Here is a 16,000-nt window from a genome sequence, read left to right on the forward strand (position 1 = left end):
TATATTAAATAATCACTGGAAGAGGCCCTAGATCAGGGGTGTCAAACTGCTGGCAGGGTTAAATCTGGCCTGTTGGATGAGTTGGGTAAAAGGAAATGAAGGTAAAAATAAATCAAGAAATGTCCCGTCATCATCTTTCTGTGTGCCAGGTGACCTGGTCCTCTCCCCCCTTGCCATTCGGTGTGCATTGGAAACAATGGAGGCAAGTGTTAGTAAAGTGACCCACCTGCTTTGTGTAAGCACTGCGAGCGCCACCCCCATGCTGTGTTCACACTAGTGGTGACAAACTAACAGGATACTAGGCTAGTGACATGAAGCTACACACTGACACGCACTTGATACGTTATGCACTGCAAAGTTGCCCTCACTTGGGTTTTTGTCGCAGTCTAAAGAGAAAGCTAAATTACTGATGTGTAGCTCTATTGGGGATAATTCATTTATGGTGTTGATGCAACTTTGTCTGTCACTGAGTTTGTGGAGCTGGTACTGTGACATTGTGCAGCAAAAGCCTGAAAATGGACAGTGCTACTATCAAAACAGATCATTTTATTACATGGACTCAAACATCAAATTGATGCTTTTTTTGTCTGAAACGAATGGCCTACCCCCCTGTCAGAGTGAAGACCAGTGGCTTTGCTCAGATGTTGTATTAAATTAGGCTTATGTACGGAGATAGAACTATTCATTTATTAGAAAGGGAAGCCGTTTGCGTCACATTAAATCTAATCAAATCATGATGTAGGTACGCAACTACGCATGTTCATTTGAACCAAACTGTCATCGTGATTCAAAGTTGGATATGATTGATTAATCGCCAGAAGTGTCACAACAAGCCACAACAAAGCCACAGCAATAAGTAATGCCCATTTTCCACACATTCGACCTACCATTCACAAAATATATATGATCAGATTTGATCATAATGAATGTTTCCACAAAGATTAACGTATTCATAAGTTTCTTTATCATCTAGAAATAAAATTCTGATCTGAATATAACCATTAATAGTGCCATGCGCCCCGGGCTGTCACTCAATCTGTCATTCTGTAGAAGACAGAGCACAAGGTGTTGACCTGAATGACCACTGGATACTTGGACACTGCAGGCAGTACTCCAATAATAGCCGTAGTACAAGAGAGCCTGATACAGCAACTATCGGACTGCATTGTGCCCGTTATAGGCACAATGCAGGATCCACAACAAGTACGTAGCAGGCTAGGTTGTAGCAGGCTGATCCAGTCTGATGACATGCCTGAGACTCGTCTGTTCAGGATTCATCAGTCACAGTGTTAATCACCTGGTTGTCCATGCACAGCCTATCAAATATCACAGAGCCTGAACAATCAACCTTTATGACATGAAATAGGATCACAGTCTGTCTCCTCATTCAAACACATACTGTTATATCGTATGTCGTCACACTATCACTGTGCTTATCACTGTCAGCTGTCTGGCCGTTTGGCAGTCTGCCTGCAGCTGAGGTTTGTTTGTATGACTCACCTGCAGCTACAACAGGGATGAGATCAGTCCTACAAACGAGCCCTTCTACCCCGTCATTAACGATGACGACTCTTCGCTTGCCAAGGATGGGCAAGACCGTGCAGGCTGCAGCTGTTGCACTCTAATTTTCGAAGGTGCATTGTAGTAACTAGGGGTTTATTGAAAACAGTAATGGGCCTCGAAAAAAAACCACAAGATACCATAGGCAGAAACAAATGTGCACGGAACAGAAGCATGGCAAACAAATACACAGATGTTTACAGACATAAGAGGGGGAATAATTAGTGGTATTTATTTGACTACCCATCCCGAGTTCACAAGAGGAGTTCATTAAAATGTATGCTGATGCACATGTGGTGAACACACAAGCATGTAGTGTTGTTGCATTAAGAGGCATTAGGCCTACTTCACAAGAACACACTTCAAAGGTTATAGAAACAAGCATGCCAATACACAAAAAACTTAAAAATAACAAAGCCCTCCAATCACACCACAGATGTTTAAGTTCAATTAAGTATATCTGCTCACAATGAATCACGTCGTGGGCTTGTAGATCTGCCATTTGTGACACCGGATGACATTCCCAAAATAGGGAAAAGTGTTCAAAAACCTGGACACATCGGCTGCATAATTGTGTCGTCAATTTCTTTTAAATAATTGCAGATATATTGTCCAGACCGATATATTGGTCTGAATATCTGAGGAACCATATTAATAACAAACAGACCCAATAACAAACCTCTACACCAATCATTTATCAACACAGATGTTGAAGTTCAAAGTCTAGCTCGTTATGGCTCTACAATTTCACATGTGCAGTCATCAATAGGTTCATTTTAACCCATTTTGGGCGGGAACCCCTTTTGGTGTTAGCATTTTGTTGTGCTTTAGCTATTGGAAAATAGCAGATCTACAAGCTCATAGCTTGTAGGTCTGCTATTTTTGGACTTACATAGCTTTTTCAGAAAACTGTCAGGATGTAGAAGACGTTTTTAGAATCTGATCTCAGGTCAGAATGGGTTAAACATAACTATTACCAGATCGTCGCCATTGCACCGAAAATGAACTCAAGCTCAAGGAGGCTACCCGGTAGGTCTGCTAGTGGCAGAAATGAGAAGAAACGAGAAGAGAAGAGAAGGCCTGGGCTCGTTCTTAGTACTCTAAAATAAAGTCCAGATTTACAGCATCCCACAGGAAAGATATCTGTCTTTTCTGGCGAGAGAGCAGCACAGTGGTCCAGCGAGCTGGCCTGGCCATGCAGTCTCTGCAGACACATAACAGAACTCAGGCCTACACTGCACGGCCATAAATTCAGATGGGAGGGTGGGAAAGGGGAACGAGAGGTAAAGATATTCATGCTGCTCACGCAAAAAAAAAGGGGGGCATTTAAAGAGGGCGGTGGCGAACCAAGACTAAAACTCCATTTGTGATATTGTTTGATGTATTGTACTAGCATAATAGGAGTTTGGTATAAAGCAAACAGATTTTCCAATGTGCCACTTGAGCTCTAAATAGTAAAGGAGGTGCATTAAAAAACAATACATTTTCATCCAAACACATCAGTAGGACTCGGTGAAATATGGTCTGGGGTTTTGATGCGAGTAGTCAATAGCCTAAGGCTACTGTATTGTGAAATTCCAAAAGTTCACTTCAAACAAATATCATTCAGATGCGAACACAAAAACACATTATGTTAGGATTGTGTGAGTGTTACTGTAAGGGCAAGTCTAGATTTACTGAGGCAATACCCTGGACTAAACAGCGAAGGTCTTAAATGCTGTTGTCTTTATGCACTTTGAAGGTCGGATAAACTTCGAACTTTGAAAGACATTCCTGGTTCCAGAGCTTCATACATATAGTTCCTTTCATAAGGGACGTAAGTCTTTGAAACGGCACTGTATCCCTTCTGAAGATGGATAGGGCCAAGATAAGACTCGCTGTGGGCCAACACAGATGCACATCAGCATGGGTCTCCTAAAATAAAGCAGATAACAGTGTCCTATGAAGAGTGGAATGCTTCAAGGAGCCCGGCAGAGATTGGGCCTTCATACTGTATGAAGGCATACCCTCAAAATACATTTTATAACCTAATGTTGGTGATCATATTGGGTTCTCCGGCATATACATATATATATATATACATATATATATATATAAATCAGACCGTCTGAAGTGAGTGGTGTTGTACGCTGTACTGTACTGTACTGTACTGTACTGTACTGTACTGTACTGTACTGTACTGTACTGTACTGTACTGTACTGTACTGTACTGTACTGTACAAGCCATCTTCCCTGGCCTGTGTGTGTCTGTGTCTTAGGCTGTGCGACAGTGACACTTGGTGGTGAACAGACGCTATAACCCTATTTTTGTGCTTGGACAGACAGACAGACCCAGGGACACACATAGCTGTCTATAGGAGTGGTTGCACCACTCAAAAAATAAACATTACAACACCATATATCTAGAGGTAAACATTACAAACATCGCCGATAAGGTTACTGGAGGTAATTATCTTGAGTATTCAGGTTGTGGTTGGATGACATTTTATCACTGTTGACTCTTACTAAAGTGCAAGACCACTTTGGTAGAGGTTTGGGTAGTAACCTTGCCATGATGTAATTCCAAATGGACAAGAAATCAAAAATAATTGCTCCAGTGATTAGAAATTGATCATTCAAAATATGCTCCTCATTGACTTACATTGTATGCTGAAACAGCTCTCAAAGTCACTCTTTTAGTACGTAAACAAACAGTTAGTTGATTCAGACAATATAAAGCATCACCAAACCTCGTACTGTACCAAAGTGGTCTTGCACAACAGAATAATCCTGTTATCAACATAAAACTTAACAGTTTGTGGTTGGAAGCACCCAATAATGATGTGATCTTCAACTAGGGCATTTGATCTACTGTATACCACACATGCACAGCCCTGGGGAAAATGTCTACACCCAAGAGAATTCTCACACTCGCCCTCACACCTCATATGTTTGCTCACATAACAGCGTAGAGTAGACTTGGTGTGTGTGTGTGTGTGTGTGTGTGTGTGTGTGTGTGTGTGTGTGTGTGTGTGTGTGTGTGAGAGAGAGAGAGTGAGTGAGTGAGTGAGTGAGTGACTGATGACTGAGAGTCAGACAGAGACGAAAGAAAGACAAAGACAGCGAGCTAGAGAGAGACACGGAGCTAAACAGATTACAGAAAGAGAAAGAATTTGAGCGAGAGCACATCTGGTGAGGATGGATCTAGACTAGAGCACCAGAAATGTCCACCGATTCCGTTTGCCAGTGAATTCCTGGTGCCGTTTCCATCTGGGAACATCTTCCCAGGAACCTGTCATCCAGCTTCGTTTAGAGAACGGGAACACAAAAGTGGAATGGAGAGACGCTGCTCGGAAAGCTTGTACTCATTTCATTTCTCTCCAGAAATGTGTTTGGGGGGGGACGATCGAAAGAACGTTATGTTGGCCAGTGGAGAAGAGGCTGCCATTAGCGTACTCAAATCCATCTGTAACATCACTATGGGAGCCTGGCAGCAAACACCTATTTCCACAGAACGGACTGGGAAGAATCAGTGAACCACAACTTCACAGTGGATGTTTCTGAAATATTACGAATAACAAACATTTATTACAGGGCTTAAAGCCATTCATAATAATGACTTTTGAACAGGCATACTATAATAGTTACATAAGTTAAGTAGACGAATATAGCATGGTAATTTATGGCTCCCCTCGATCTTCATCTCTTTAGGCTATGAACTACTTTTTGGGGAAAAAAATAATAATTGGACGTTCCAAACCATATATTCTATTTAAACAGATATTCACTACACGGCCTGGGCCATGGCTCAGTGGTCCAGGCACCTTGGCTGGTAACCCAGTCTGGCAGTGTGCCGCGGGTTCAACTCCCTGACGGCCTTTACTGCATGTCTTCCCCCCATCTCTCTCCCCATTTCCTGTCAGCCTACTGTCTGTCCCTCCATAAAAAAATTAAAATAAAGGCGAAAGCCAAAACATATATTAAAAAAATCACACCCGTGTGAACTGAGTGGTGTAAGGTCTTAGCCTGTCTGACGTAATGAAATCATGTCTGACGTAATGAAATCACACCCGGGTGAACAGGGTGAACATAGCAACCATGCTCATTTTTTCTGCACAAACAAAGCCAGTTGTATGAAATCACACCCGGGTGAACAGGGTGAACATAGCAACCATGCTCATTTTTTCTGCACAACAAAGCCAGTTGTAGGAGTGGTTTACACCACTCAAAAAAGAAAAAAATGATTTTCACTACACAGAGATGCCTATGGCCAACTCATAGTCCAGAAATTGCATTTGTGAATTTGCATTTGTCGACTACAGAAATGGTGCTTTTCCAAATGGCCAAAGTTGGAAGTTGATGGAGAAGCCATATCACAACTGTACAATGAAAAGGCAAAAGGAGGCAGACTGTCCATCTATGGTCTGTCAGCACAGTATGCACCCTGTACTTATATACTCCATCAGCACCCATAAAGTGGCCACAGACCTCCTTCTGAAATGCAAATAAAAAGCATCTGAAGAATCATGCTGCACAGAATCCAAGATTTAAGATTTTTTTTTAAGGGAAGGCCCAAATCTCAATCAGCGTTGAAGCTTATCGCAGATGCCTGTTCTTTTTCTTTCAGAGCTCCAGCTCAGTTTGATCAGAGCTGATGATTCCCGTTAGTGGGGGGATAAGTACTAGCAGACACGCGACCAAGCTCAAGGGATATGGGGTAATAGATTGCAATCAAAGTTCACTTGGTCAGGTAAGGTTTTAATTTGCAATGAGCGTGTTCGTGTCTCAAATATTTGAGTCATTACTCAAAACATATGATAAATTGAACCGTTAATTATTTTGTCTCTATTGCATTTTAACCTTGGACTGCCACCCCAATAGCAGCTTTTCAGTGCCTTCTGCCAGCTACCATTTTTAATTCATAATTTTAATGCCAATAGAGAAATCTGTGATATACACACTATATCTCATTTTCACGGGACAATCATATAGTATTAGACACCCAGTCCTGATGGTGGCGGTAACTTCACCATTATGCCGATTTTGACCGAATAGAGCGAATCTGGTGTCGTCGTTTCCGGTTAAACGGGTATCAACATCCGCTATCACACACACGGGAGCTGACCAGTACAACCAGTCTTATACTGTTGGCCACTAAGCAGCTCCAGGAGGAGCAGTTGAGGGTTCAGTGCCTTGCTCAAGGGCACTTCAGCGGTGTTGGGTGAGTGATGACAATCACTTCCCCACCCAGATTTTTCCTGCCCGTCCGGGGAATCGAACCGGCAAACTTTTCGGCAACAAGGGCGCTCCTCTAACCCTTAGGCCACCGCTGCCCCCATAAAAATAAAATAAAATCAAGTCCAAGTTTATTAGATGAATCCACAAAACAGCACGGTAGCAAAACATTTACAAGCACACCCATAAACACATGGGCAGAGTAGCTATACATATATAAGTGGATAAAATCGACCATACCATGCATGGGCGGCAGTGGCTCAGGGGTAGACTGGCCGAGTGCCACTAATTAGATTTAAAAGTGGGAGTTAAAATAAATGAGACATAAAGCCATTTGTAAGACCCTCAGGGCAGAAAAGCCCCTGGAAGGCATTGGGGAAGAAGTCTTCAGTCTCTTCCTCCATGAAGATATATAAAGTGCAATGTCGATGAATGTAGACCTACAGACAGCTGGGGCATGTTTTCCCCTGTTCTACCATCTCTCATTGAGGAGCAACAGACAAGGAGGATGTTTAAACTCAACACATCTCTTTTACAGCTACCTCCAGAACAACACGTGAAACTCTCTTGGGCTTATGTGTGTGAACCACAGACCTCATTTTCTGCAGAAATAAACCCTAAATCATTTGAAATCTGGCAAGGAGGGAACCCAGTGTAAACTCAATACTGTGTTTAACACTATCACTCGGCCTGGGCCATGGCTCAATGGTCCAGGCACCTTGGCTGGTAATCCAGTCTGGCAGTGTGCCGCGGGTTCGACTCCCGATCCCGACGGCCTTTACTGCATGTCTTCCCCCCATTTCTCTCCCCATTTCCTGTCAGCCTACAGTCTGTCCCTCCATAAAACATATAAATAAAAGGCGAAAGCCACAAAAAATAATAAAAAAAAACACTATCACTCTTGTGCAGGTACAAAAGGCATGAATACAATAAGAGGCCAAATAATTGGCCCAAGACGTTACATTAGAGTAGACAGACAAGGTGTGGATATTATACTGCATGTTCAGGAAATCTCTAAAAGTGACATGCATTGACAGGCATTTCTGTAGTGTTAGAGCAGGGAGGACTCCGACACACAACAGTTGTAATAAAAAGATTAGAATTAATTAGATAGGAAACTTCCAGTCGCAAAACTCACAAATGGTAAATTGGATGAGTGCTTCTACAGTATGCTAGTCTCTGGCGTTCACTGTCTGGAGGCTTGCACTTGCAGATCTACGGTGACTGACCTAGCAGAAGTGCAAACAAAACAACATGGCCTTGGGACATATTCTGCACCACTTGAACCCGTCAGTCCTATGTTCAACACAACCCTCGGTGATAACACGTACTGTATGTCCAGAGAGTTCAGTAAGCCTTTTAGCAACGGGACGAGACATGTGTAGTAACGGTGTCTCTGTCCACACTGGCTAATGAACGCGTTCACAATGAAACTGGAAACTGGTCAACTGATGAACAGGGGTCAGCCAGCAAATATCTGAGCTGACTGCAATTGTTTCCATTGGCATTGCTACCAAATACTAACAAGCTCCCAGTGGTCAAGTCAGTAAATGTACTACTAGCGTTTTTCAATTATTTGGTATTGCATGGGATATGCTAGATCAAGACCAGAGCATATTCATACAAGTCAATAAGCGTCAATTCTGTTGACAGCGTAATATATGGTGAAAAATACATTAGCATGAGATAATGAAATCAATTTCCAAATATAGACAAATTGTTTGCACTCTCAACAAGATCGCCTAGCCTCATGTCAGACATCTGCTGGACAGATCATACCTTTTCTAAACCCACACATATAAACACAGTGTACTTCCTCAGGCTGTCTGTCTGGCTGTCTGCCCACTAATCAACGCAATCCATTGAGAAAACATTGAGCTAACAGCTATATCTTGCGCCACCACTTACTCCTTAAACTAATTTGCCATTTTTTACTATTTTAAAACATTATAAAATAGTTCAAGTAGCTGATTACAAGCTCACAACGTGTTGATGTAGATTGGCTAGTTAAACTATATTTTAAAATGTTTTAAAATAGTAAAAAAAATGGCAAATTAGTTTAGGGATAAGGGATGGCACAAGATAGGGCCCTAAGGGCTCTATTTTCGTCACCGCTAAACCCCTTATCCCTAAACTTCTTTGCCTTTGTTCACTATTTTACTAAACATTTTTTAATAGTTAAAATGGCCAGTCTACAAGCTCACAATGTGTCAATGTAGAGGCTAGCTGAACTATTCAAAAATGTTTTACAAAATAGTAAAAAAAAAAAGGCAAAGAAGTTTAGGGATAAGGGGTTTTAGCGGTGACGAAAATGTAGCCCAAAATCTCCAAGTCTGGCTGACACGGTGACAAACAGCTGAGAAAGGAAACGTGACACAGCAGTGACACAGTGAGCCCAACAGTCAATGTTTCACAGTGTCTAACACGGCTCTACTACAAAATTAGATCATCATCTGCCAATTAAGTAATGTGTTTAGTTGAGAAGCTGTGAAAATAAACACAGCAGCTACCATTAGGACACACACACACACACACACACACACACACACACACACACACACACACACACACACACACACACACACACACACACACACACACACACACACACACACACACACACACACACACACACACACACACACACACACACACACACACACACACACACACACACACACACACACACACACACACACACACACACACACACACACACGTTTGATAATCACAATTTAATAATAGTGAAAATAGCAGATCTACATGCCATTTGTTGTACGACTAACCATATAGCTCTTTATTTTTTATTACAAATCGAACCCTGTCTGTGTTCGTAGTGTCTGTGTGTGTGTGCGTGTGTGTGTGGCCCTGTTAGGCACCACTCTATTTATGTCTGAGGATCCTGATAGAGCGAGAGCAGGTGCTGTACAATGAACAGCTGTAGTTCAGTGAATGAATCACACATGGAGAAGCATTCTAGACCCCAAAATCCTAATCCCCACTTCACCCCATTCCTGCACTCCTCAATACTACAGACTCAGAGAGAGTAGATAAAGTAAACTATGGAAATATGAACTGGATTTGTATCGATTCCTGTTACAAGGGACTAGAACCATCAAGCCATATCAGCCATTATTACACAAAGTAAACAAATCACTGAGAAACGGCACGTTAAGAAGTCCCATACAGACGGATATAATTTGTTGCCGGGCAGCTAGTTGTCAAAATAGGTAGTGTAGGATCTAAAGTGGATCTGAAGCGCTCAGAGACCTTAAAATGAACCTGACAGTTATATATCAACGTAAGTCAAAATCCCTTCCTTCTCAGAGACTCAGCAAAATTAACTTCCAGTAGAAAAGATAGGAACACAATGCGATGAGACTTCCGTATTTTCTTCTACATCTACACGAAGATCATTTAACAATTTGTATAGCATAGTTTCCAAAAATATTTCTTTGTCCGTAATTTAATCAAAATATTAACATTAAAAACATAAACCTTCCCCACAAAAGGTGAAATATTACAACAGTCAGGAAATCTCTCTGCAATAAAAACTTTGGCCAGTGATCAAAGAAAAACCTACTTACTTCAAGGTCCTCTTCTCAGGCGGGACTGAAAGCCATTGTGTTTGAAGGTATACAGTACAAGTCTTTGGGGAAGGTGTCTTTTGGAGTCTTTATGGGGTCTGCTAGTTCCACAGTCCAGGGGAAGGTCAGAGCTCTGGAGTCTGGAGGGACTAATGGGACATTCTACAGCAACGAGTGGCTGGCCCTGAGGCCTGGCCACCCCCCCAGGAGAGCATGTGTTGCATCTGTAGCAGGCATGAACCAGGGGGGGGTTGGGGGTGGAGGGGAGAGGGTCACTGATAAATTTAGAACGGTGCTTTCCCACTCTACTAGCACCAGGCTAGATCAATTGAATACAGAGTGATGGGGGTGGATGGGCACATGAGATCACAGGGGGAATCACAGGGGTATCATGGTTGGACCATGATATCACAGGGGGAATCACAGGGGTATCATGGTTGAACCATGATATCACAGGGGGAATCACAGGGGTATCATGGTTGAACCATGATATCACAGGGGTATCATGGTTGAACCATGATATCACAGGGGGAATCACAGGGGTATCATGGTTGAACCATGATATCACAGGGGGAATCACAGGGGTATCATGGTTGAACCATGATAGACTCATAAGAAAGAGCAACAAGAGGGCAAAGCTAAGATGAGAGAGGGCAAGAGGGCAAAACTAATGAGAGGGGGCAGAGCTAAGATGTACTTTTCAAAAATACACCTTTTACGTTGTCTAAAATGACATTGTCTAAAAAAAATTAACCATGCAAACAGCTGCTAGAATGATTAATTGACCTAATTAAAGTTCTAGAATGGGAATGTCCACTGAATGTTCCAAAGCAGAGGGGCAGCGTTTGGTTGCTAGCATGGCATGCTGGGTATTCCTATACCGAGGTCCTGGGGAGCCAATACCTGAGGCCCCTTAAGTGGACCTGGCAATTTATGGAAAGGTAGTCAAAAGGGAACACTGTGGCTAACTGGAGAGCCGGTGAGTGAATGCCATTTACGGCCCTGAATACCAGGGCTTTGATAGCACTCAATCTCCCCGAAATAGACTGGCTAGTCACTGGGATCAAATCAGCTGTCAGACAAACAATCCCTCTAGACGGGAACGTGAGTAATATCCATTTGAGTGGTGACAGTCACTGGTAGGCAGGTTTCTGAACTGTCCAGTACACAGTCACTGGTAGGCAGGTTTCTGAACTGTCCAGTACACGGCCCTCTTCTGAGACACAGTGAGTAGACAACGGGTGCCATCTTATTATAATGAGCATTAGTGAGATATGAAGTACACACACACACACACACACACACACACACACACACACACACACACACACACACACACACACACACACACACACACACACACACACACACACACACACACACACACACACACACACACACACACACACACACACACACACACACACACACACACACACACACACACACACACACACACACACACACACACACACACACACACACACACACACACACACACACACACACACACCTTAACTTCATGGACCAAGTTAAAATGAAGTGCAAGTTCTGCTTCCCACTGAACCCTGTTGGGGTTCATGGAGCTGACAACAACAGTCCGGTCAAGGTCTACCTATAAGGAACAGTAAATATCATGAGGACACTATTTAAAGAAGTCATAACAACAACAAACCATAAAAGCTCGGCCTAGTCTATAAGTTGAAAGCCATACGGGTGTGGGTAATGTGAGCTGTATGGAGAGGCTGGGGCCGATACGTTATGGATATATCTAGAGGATGATGCAGCTCTACTGTATGAGGTGGAGCTATGCTACTGATCTAGGGCAGGACAACCATGGCAGCTTTTAGCTAACTTGCTGGACATGCATGTGGATGAAAGCTATCAGCTTTCACACACACCTCATCTCTGATTAGATGGAGACCAGAGCACTTTTCAAGCACTTCAAAGCTGTACAATGTAAGGTATGATGTACGATGACTATAGGGTTCAAAAAGTGACATATGAAAAGAGAAGGGAACCCGGGGTGAAGGAAAAGCCATGCCTCTGCTTTTGATATCCCTACTTGTTCATATGTATGGGTAGTCATCCCTGCTTCTGGTCAGATGAAGTTAACCTATGGGAAAATGTGATTTAGGTTTGTATTTGTAACAATACTGAATCTGTGGCACTATTTTGGATTTTCAAAAAAATATATATATATATAGATTAATAAAATTGGCACACAGTATATTAAGTTCACAAAATGTCACATTTGTTACACAAACTAAAAGGCAGCCGCCAATATCATGAAGGTGCACAGCACAGAAATCTCCACAGCATTCTTTTTTCCCCCAATATTGTGCAACCCTAGAGAATGAACTGCTAGCTTGCTGGGGTGGCATCCTCAAATTCTGCCATGTGGTCATTGAGATCCCATAGGGAAATATTTCTTGAAAGTCGCAAACAATTGTGTTTGGAATGTCCGTTTTGACCCGTGTGAACGCCGAGCGAGGTCCAAGACATGACAGGAAAACACTGACTGAAACAATCAGTTGGACCAGAACACTCATTCATCATTCTGATGATTACACGTTTAGACCGTCCAAACCCCAGTGAAGGAGAACATTAGCCAGCTAGAGAGGAAGGAAGGGACTCGAACGTGCACAAAGAAGACCCTACGATAGGCACCAGGGCTGTGTTATAGCTGGCCAATGAACAAAGGACAGACTGGGCAAACGCAGGAGACACTGGGTGGATGCCAGTCTGTAGGTCAGGATGAAAGTGGAACGGGGCATCTTAGTGGCTCCATCGGTGAATGCGCTGACCACAAACATTGCAATGTCCTGACTGAGTCCCATTAGATTCGGTACAGCTCCGTTTGGCTGCACAGCACCCATTTTTATTGTTTCTTATGCTTAGAGACATTAAACAAATGTTTTAATAATAATTTTGGTGGTTGGTGGCATTACATGGGCTGCATTAATACACTGGTACTTAATTTGTGAAAGATATACGCCCCTGAAAATTCTAAATGCCCCTGAAATCAGAGAGGGATCAAGGAAGAATGACTCCAATGAGTTCTGCAATGTTTCGCTTTGGACAACAAAGCAACACACATTTTCCCTTGCTTCTCTACAGTGAGTTTCAAAACAAACAGCACCCTCTAGTGTCAACAACCAGAATCCCAGTCTCCTCAGCTCTGTTCTTCTGGTTCTACTTATATATTACTCCCGTCTCAGCACTGTAACCTTCCTCCAAAACAACACCCCCATTGATTGGTTTATTGCCGTGCTGAAATTGATTCATGCTTTCTCAGCAGGTCGAGTAATGAAAGTAGGGCACCGTTCCAACTTTTGTGATTTGTCAGCGGAGGCGAGACGGGGGGGCTTTGCTTTGTGCTTTCTACAGGTTAACACTGAGGCTTTGAAGGCAAATAAGTGTTCAACTCACCCACCGCGTAGAGGCTAATTAGTGGCAGGGAAGCATCAGTGCTTTAACAGCCAACAGAGAGACGTACGTGGCAGCGAATGTGATTTCAATTTAGCCCTCGTTAGTCTAGGACTGAACGTTAACATGGCCCAGACACACTGTACTGTCAGCATAACTGAGAGCAACGCAGCTCTCCTCCCGGTTTTCCATAAACAGCTACAAATAGACCGCAACAATGTCCCGGCTGGGATGCAGACAAACTGGAAATATTTGTATTTCTAAACCCACCTCCCATTTCTCCCTACAGCAGGGGTTCTCAACGTTTTTGGCCGGGGACCCCCGGAAATGCTTTGGCAATGTCTCGGGACCCCCGCCCCGCCCCCTCCCGACCCCCAATATAAATTGACTGCTACAATAACCTTAAACCATTTTGGGCAGGAACCCCTTTTGGTGTTTTAAGCATTGTTATAATTTAGCTATTGAAAAATAGCAGATCTACAAGCTCATAGCGCGCCACCGAGTGGCGCGCTATGAGCTTGTAGGTCTGCTATTTTTGAAAAATCGTGAAAATAAAATTTAAAAAACCTTTTTTTTTTTTTTTTTTTTTTTAAATAATTTGGGGACCCCCTAAAATAATTTGGCGACCCCCCGAGGGGTCGCGACCCACGGGTTGAGAACCCCTGCCCTACAGTACATGCTTACTTAGACAAAAGGTCAGCCACGTACCGTAGGCAAGCTCCCATTTACTCATTTACAATATTTGATACAAAACACTCCATTTAGTTGGTGGGACAGCTCTATGTAGTCGTCACTCCCCACACAGTCAAACATTGAGGGTCCCATTGTCTTTTCCTGAGACTATAGAAGAGACCAGAGACTGAGCTCGCTCAGGCCTGAGCGAGCCATCGTTTCCATCAGTTTACTGAACGCCAGCCAACGGCCTGGGCCACCATTCACACAAGAGCGCCGGGGCGTGAGCTGCCAGTGCCCAATTAAAGTGAGACACTATAAAACCCTGTTAATATGTCTAAAAAACTGTTTGGAGAAAATAAATGGTTGAGAAATAACAGTAAAATAGGCTGACCTGGAAAGAAAGACAGTCACTGCGTTGAATAGCATGTCATTTAGCATCATCTGTAAACTATTTTCTATCATACAATATTTGTGAGGCTCTTTCAGGTCACATAGTAGCCTACCCCTGTGTCAAAGGAAAGAGGGAAAAAAGAGAAGAGGATTCAGTAAAAGATGCCTTTTAGACTGGTGACAGAGACACCTTAAGATTATCCAGGGTTCTTAAAATCAAACCTCAGCGCTGCCATCTCCTTCACACAATTGTAGCGCATAAACAAATTTGCCTCAACCAACCAAAAGACACACTCACAAGCCGATAGTTAAGCGTTCGCTGAACCCCAAAACACCGCTCCTCTCTCGCTCAACACTTGATTAGCTGCACGTCAGGCCCACACGCACAGCCTTTCCTACAGCACAACACAGATGGTGTTCACATTGGATACAAATATAGACGAGTGAGAGATGAGACAGCAGATTCAGACAGGAGAGAAAAGAGGGTTAGTAGTGACGGTGGTAAAACCGTGTGTGTGTGTGTGTGTGTGTGTGTGTGTAAAGTAGAGACAGAAATCAAACAAATGGAAAAAGATGAGTGGAATCAGGGGACAAGGTTGGAATAGATTTTACAGATACTCATTACTCTGAGAGTTAACCACATGAACCCCTAACGTCCCTATTCCGGGCATGTCATATTAGGCGAACATTCTATAAAGAAAATACTGTATAGCAGATCTACAAGCTGACAGTTTTGCACTGTGAGCTTGTACAAAAAGAGTAGGGAGCCAAGCATAGACACCTGGGGCTGGGGGACCTCAGTCAACAAAATAAAAAGGGTTTTGGTGGTGAAGTGTGCAGAAATCCCAGTGCTGAAGGTTTCAGCCTCTAAACTCCCCTCCCTCCATCCCTCCTCCCCTATATCAACGACGTCCCTCCCTTCTCTGCTTTTTGCTCCTCAATCCATCTCGTTCAATCGGCCACTCCACTCCTCTCTCCCATCTCCCCCCCCCCCCCCCCACTGTACCATACCATACTGTGATGACCTACATGTCTAGTCAACGGAGACTAAATGGCTCTTACACAAACCAGACCCCACTTCCCACCATGGCCCCTGGCCCAGCCACGGCAAATAAATGAGCCTTCAGAGTGCGTTAATGAGCAGA

The sequence above is a fragment of the Electrona antarctica genome (assembly GCF_951216825.1).
Source record: "Electrona antarctica genome assembly, chromosome: 20".
NCBI classification, from domain to species: Eukaryota; Metazoa; Chordata; class Actinopteri; order Myctophiformes; family Myctophidae; genus Electrona; species Electrona antarctica.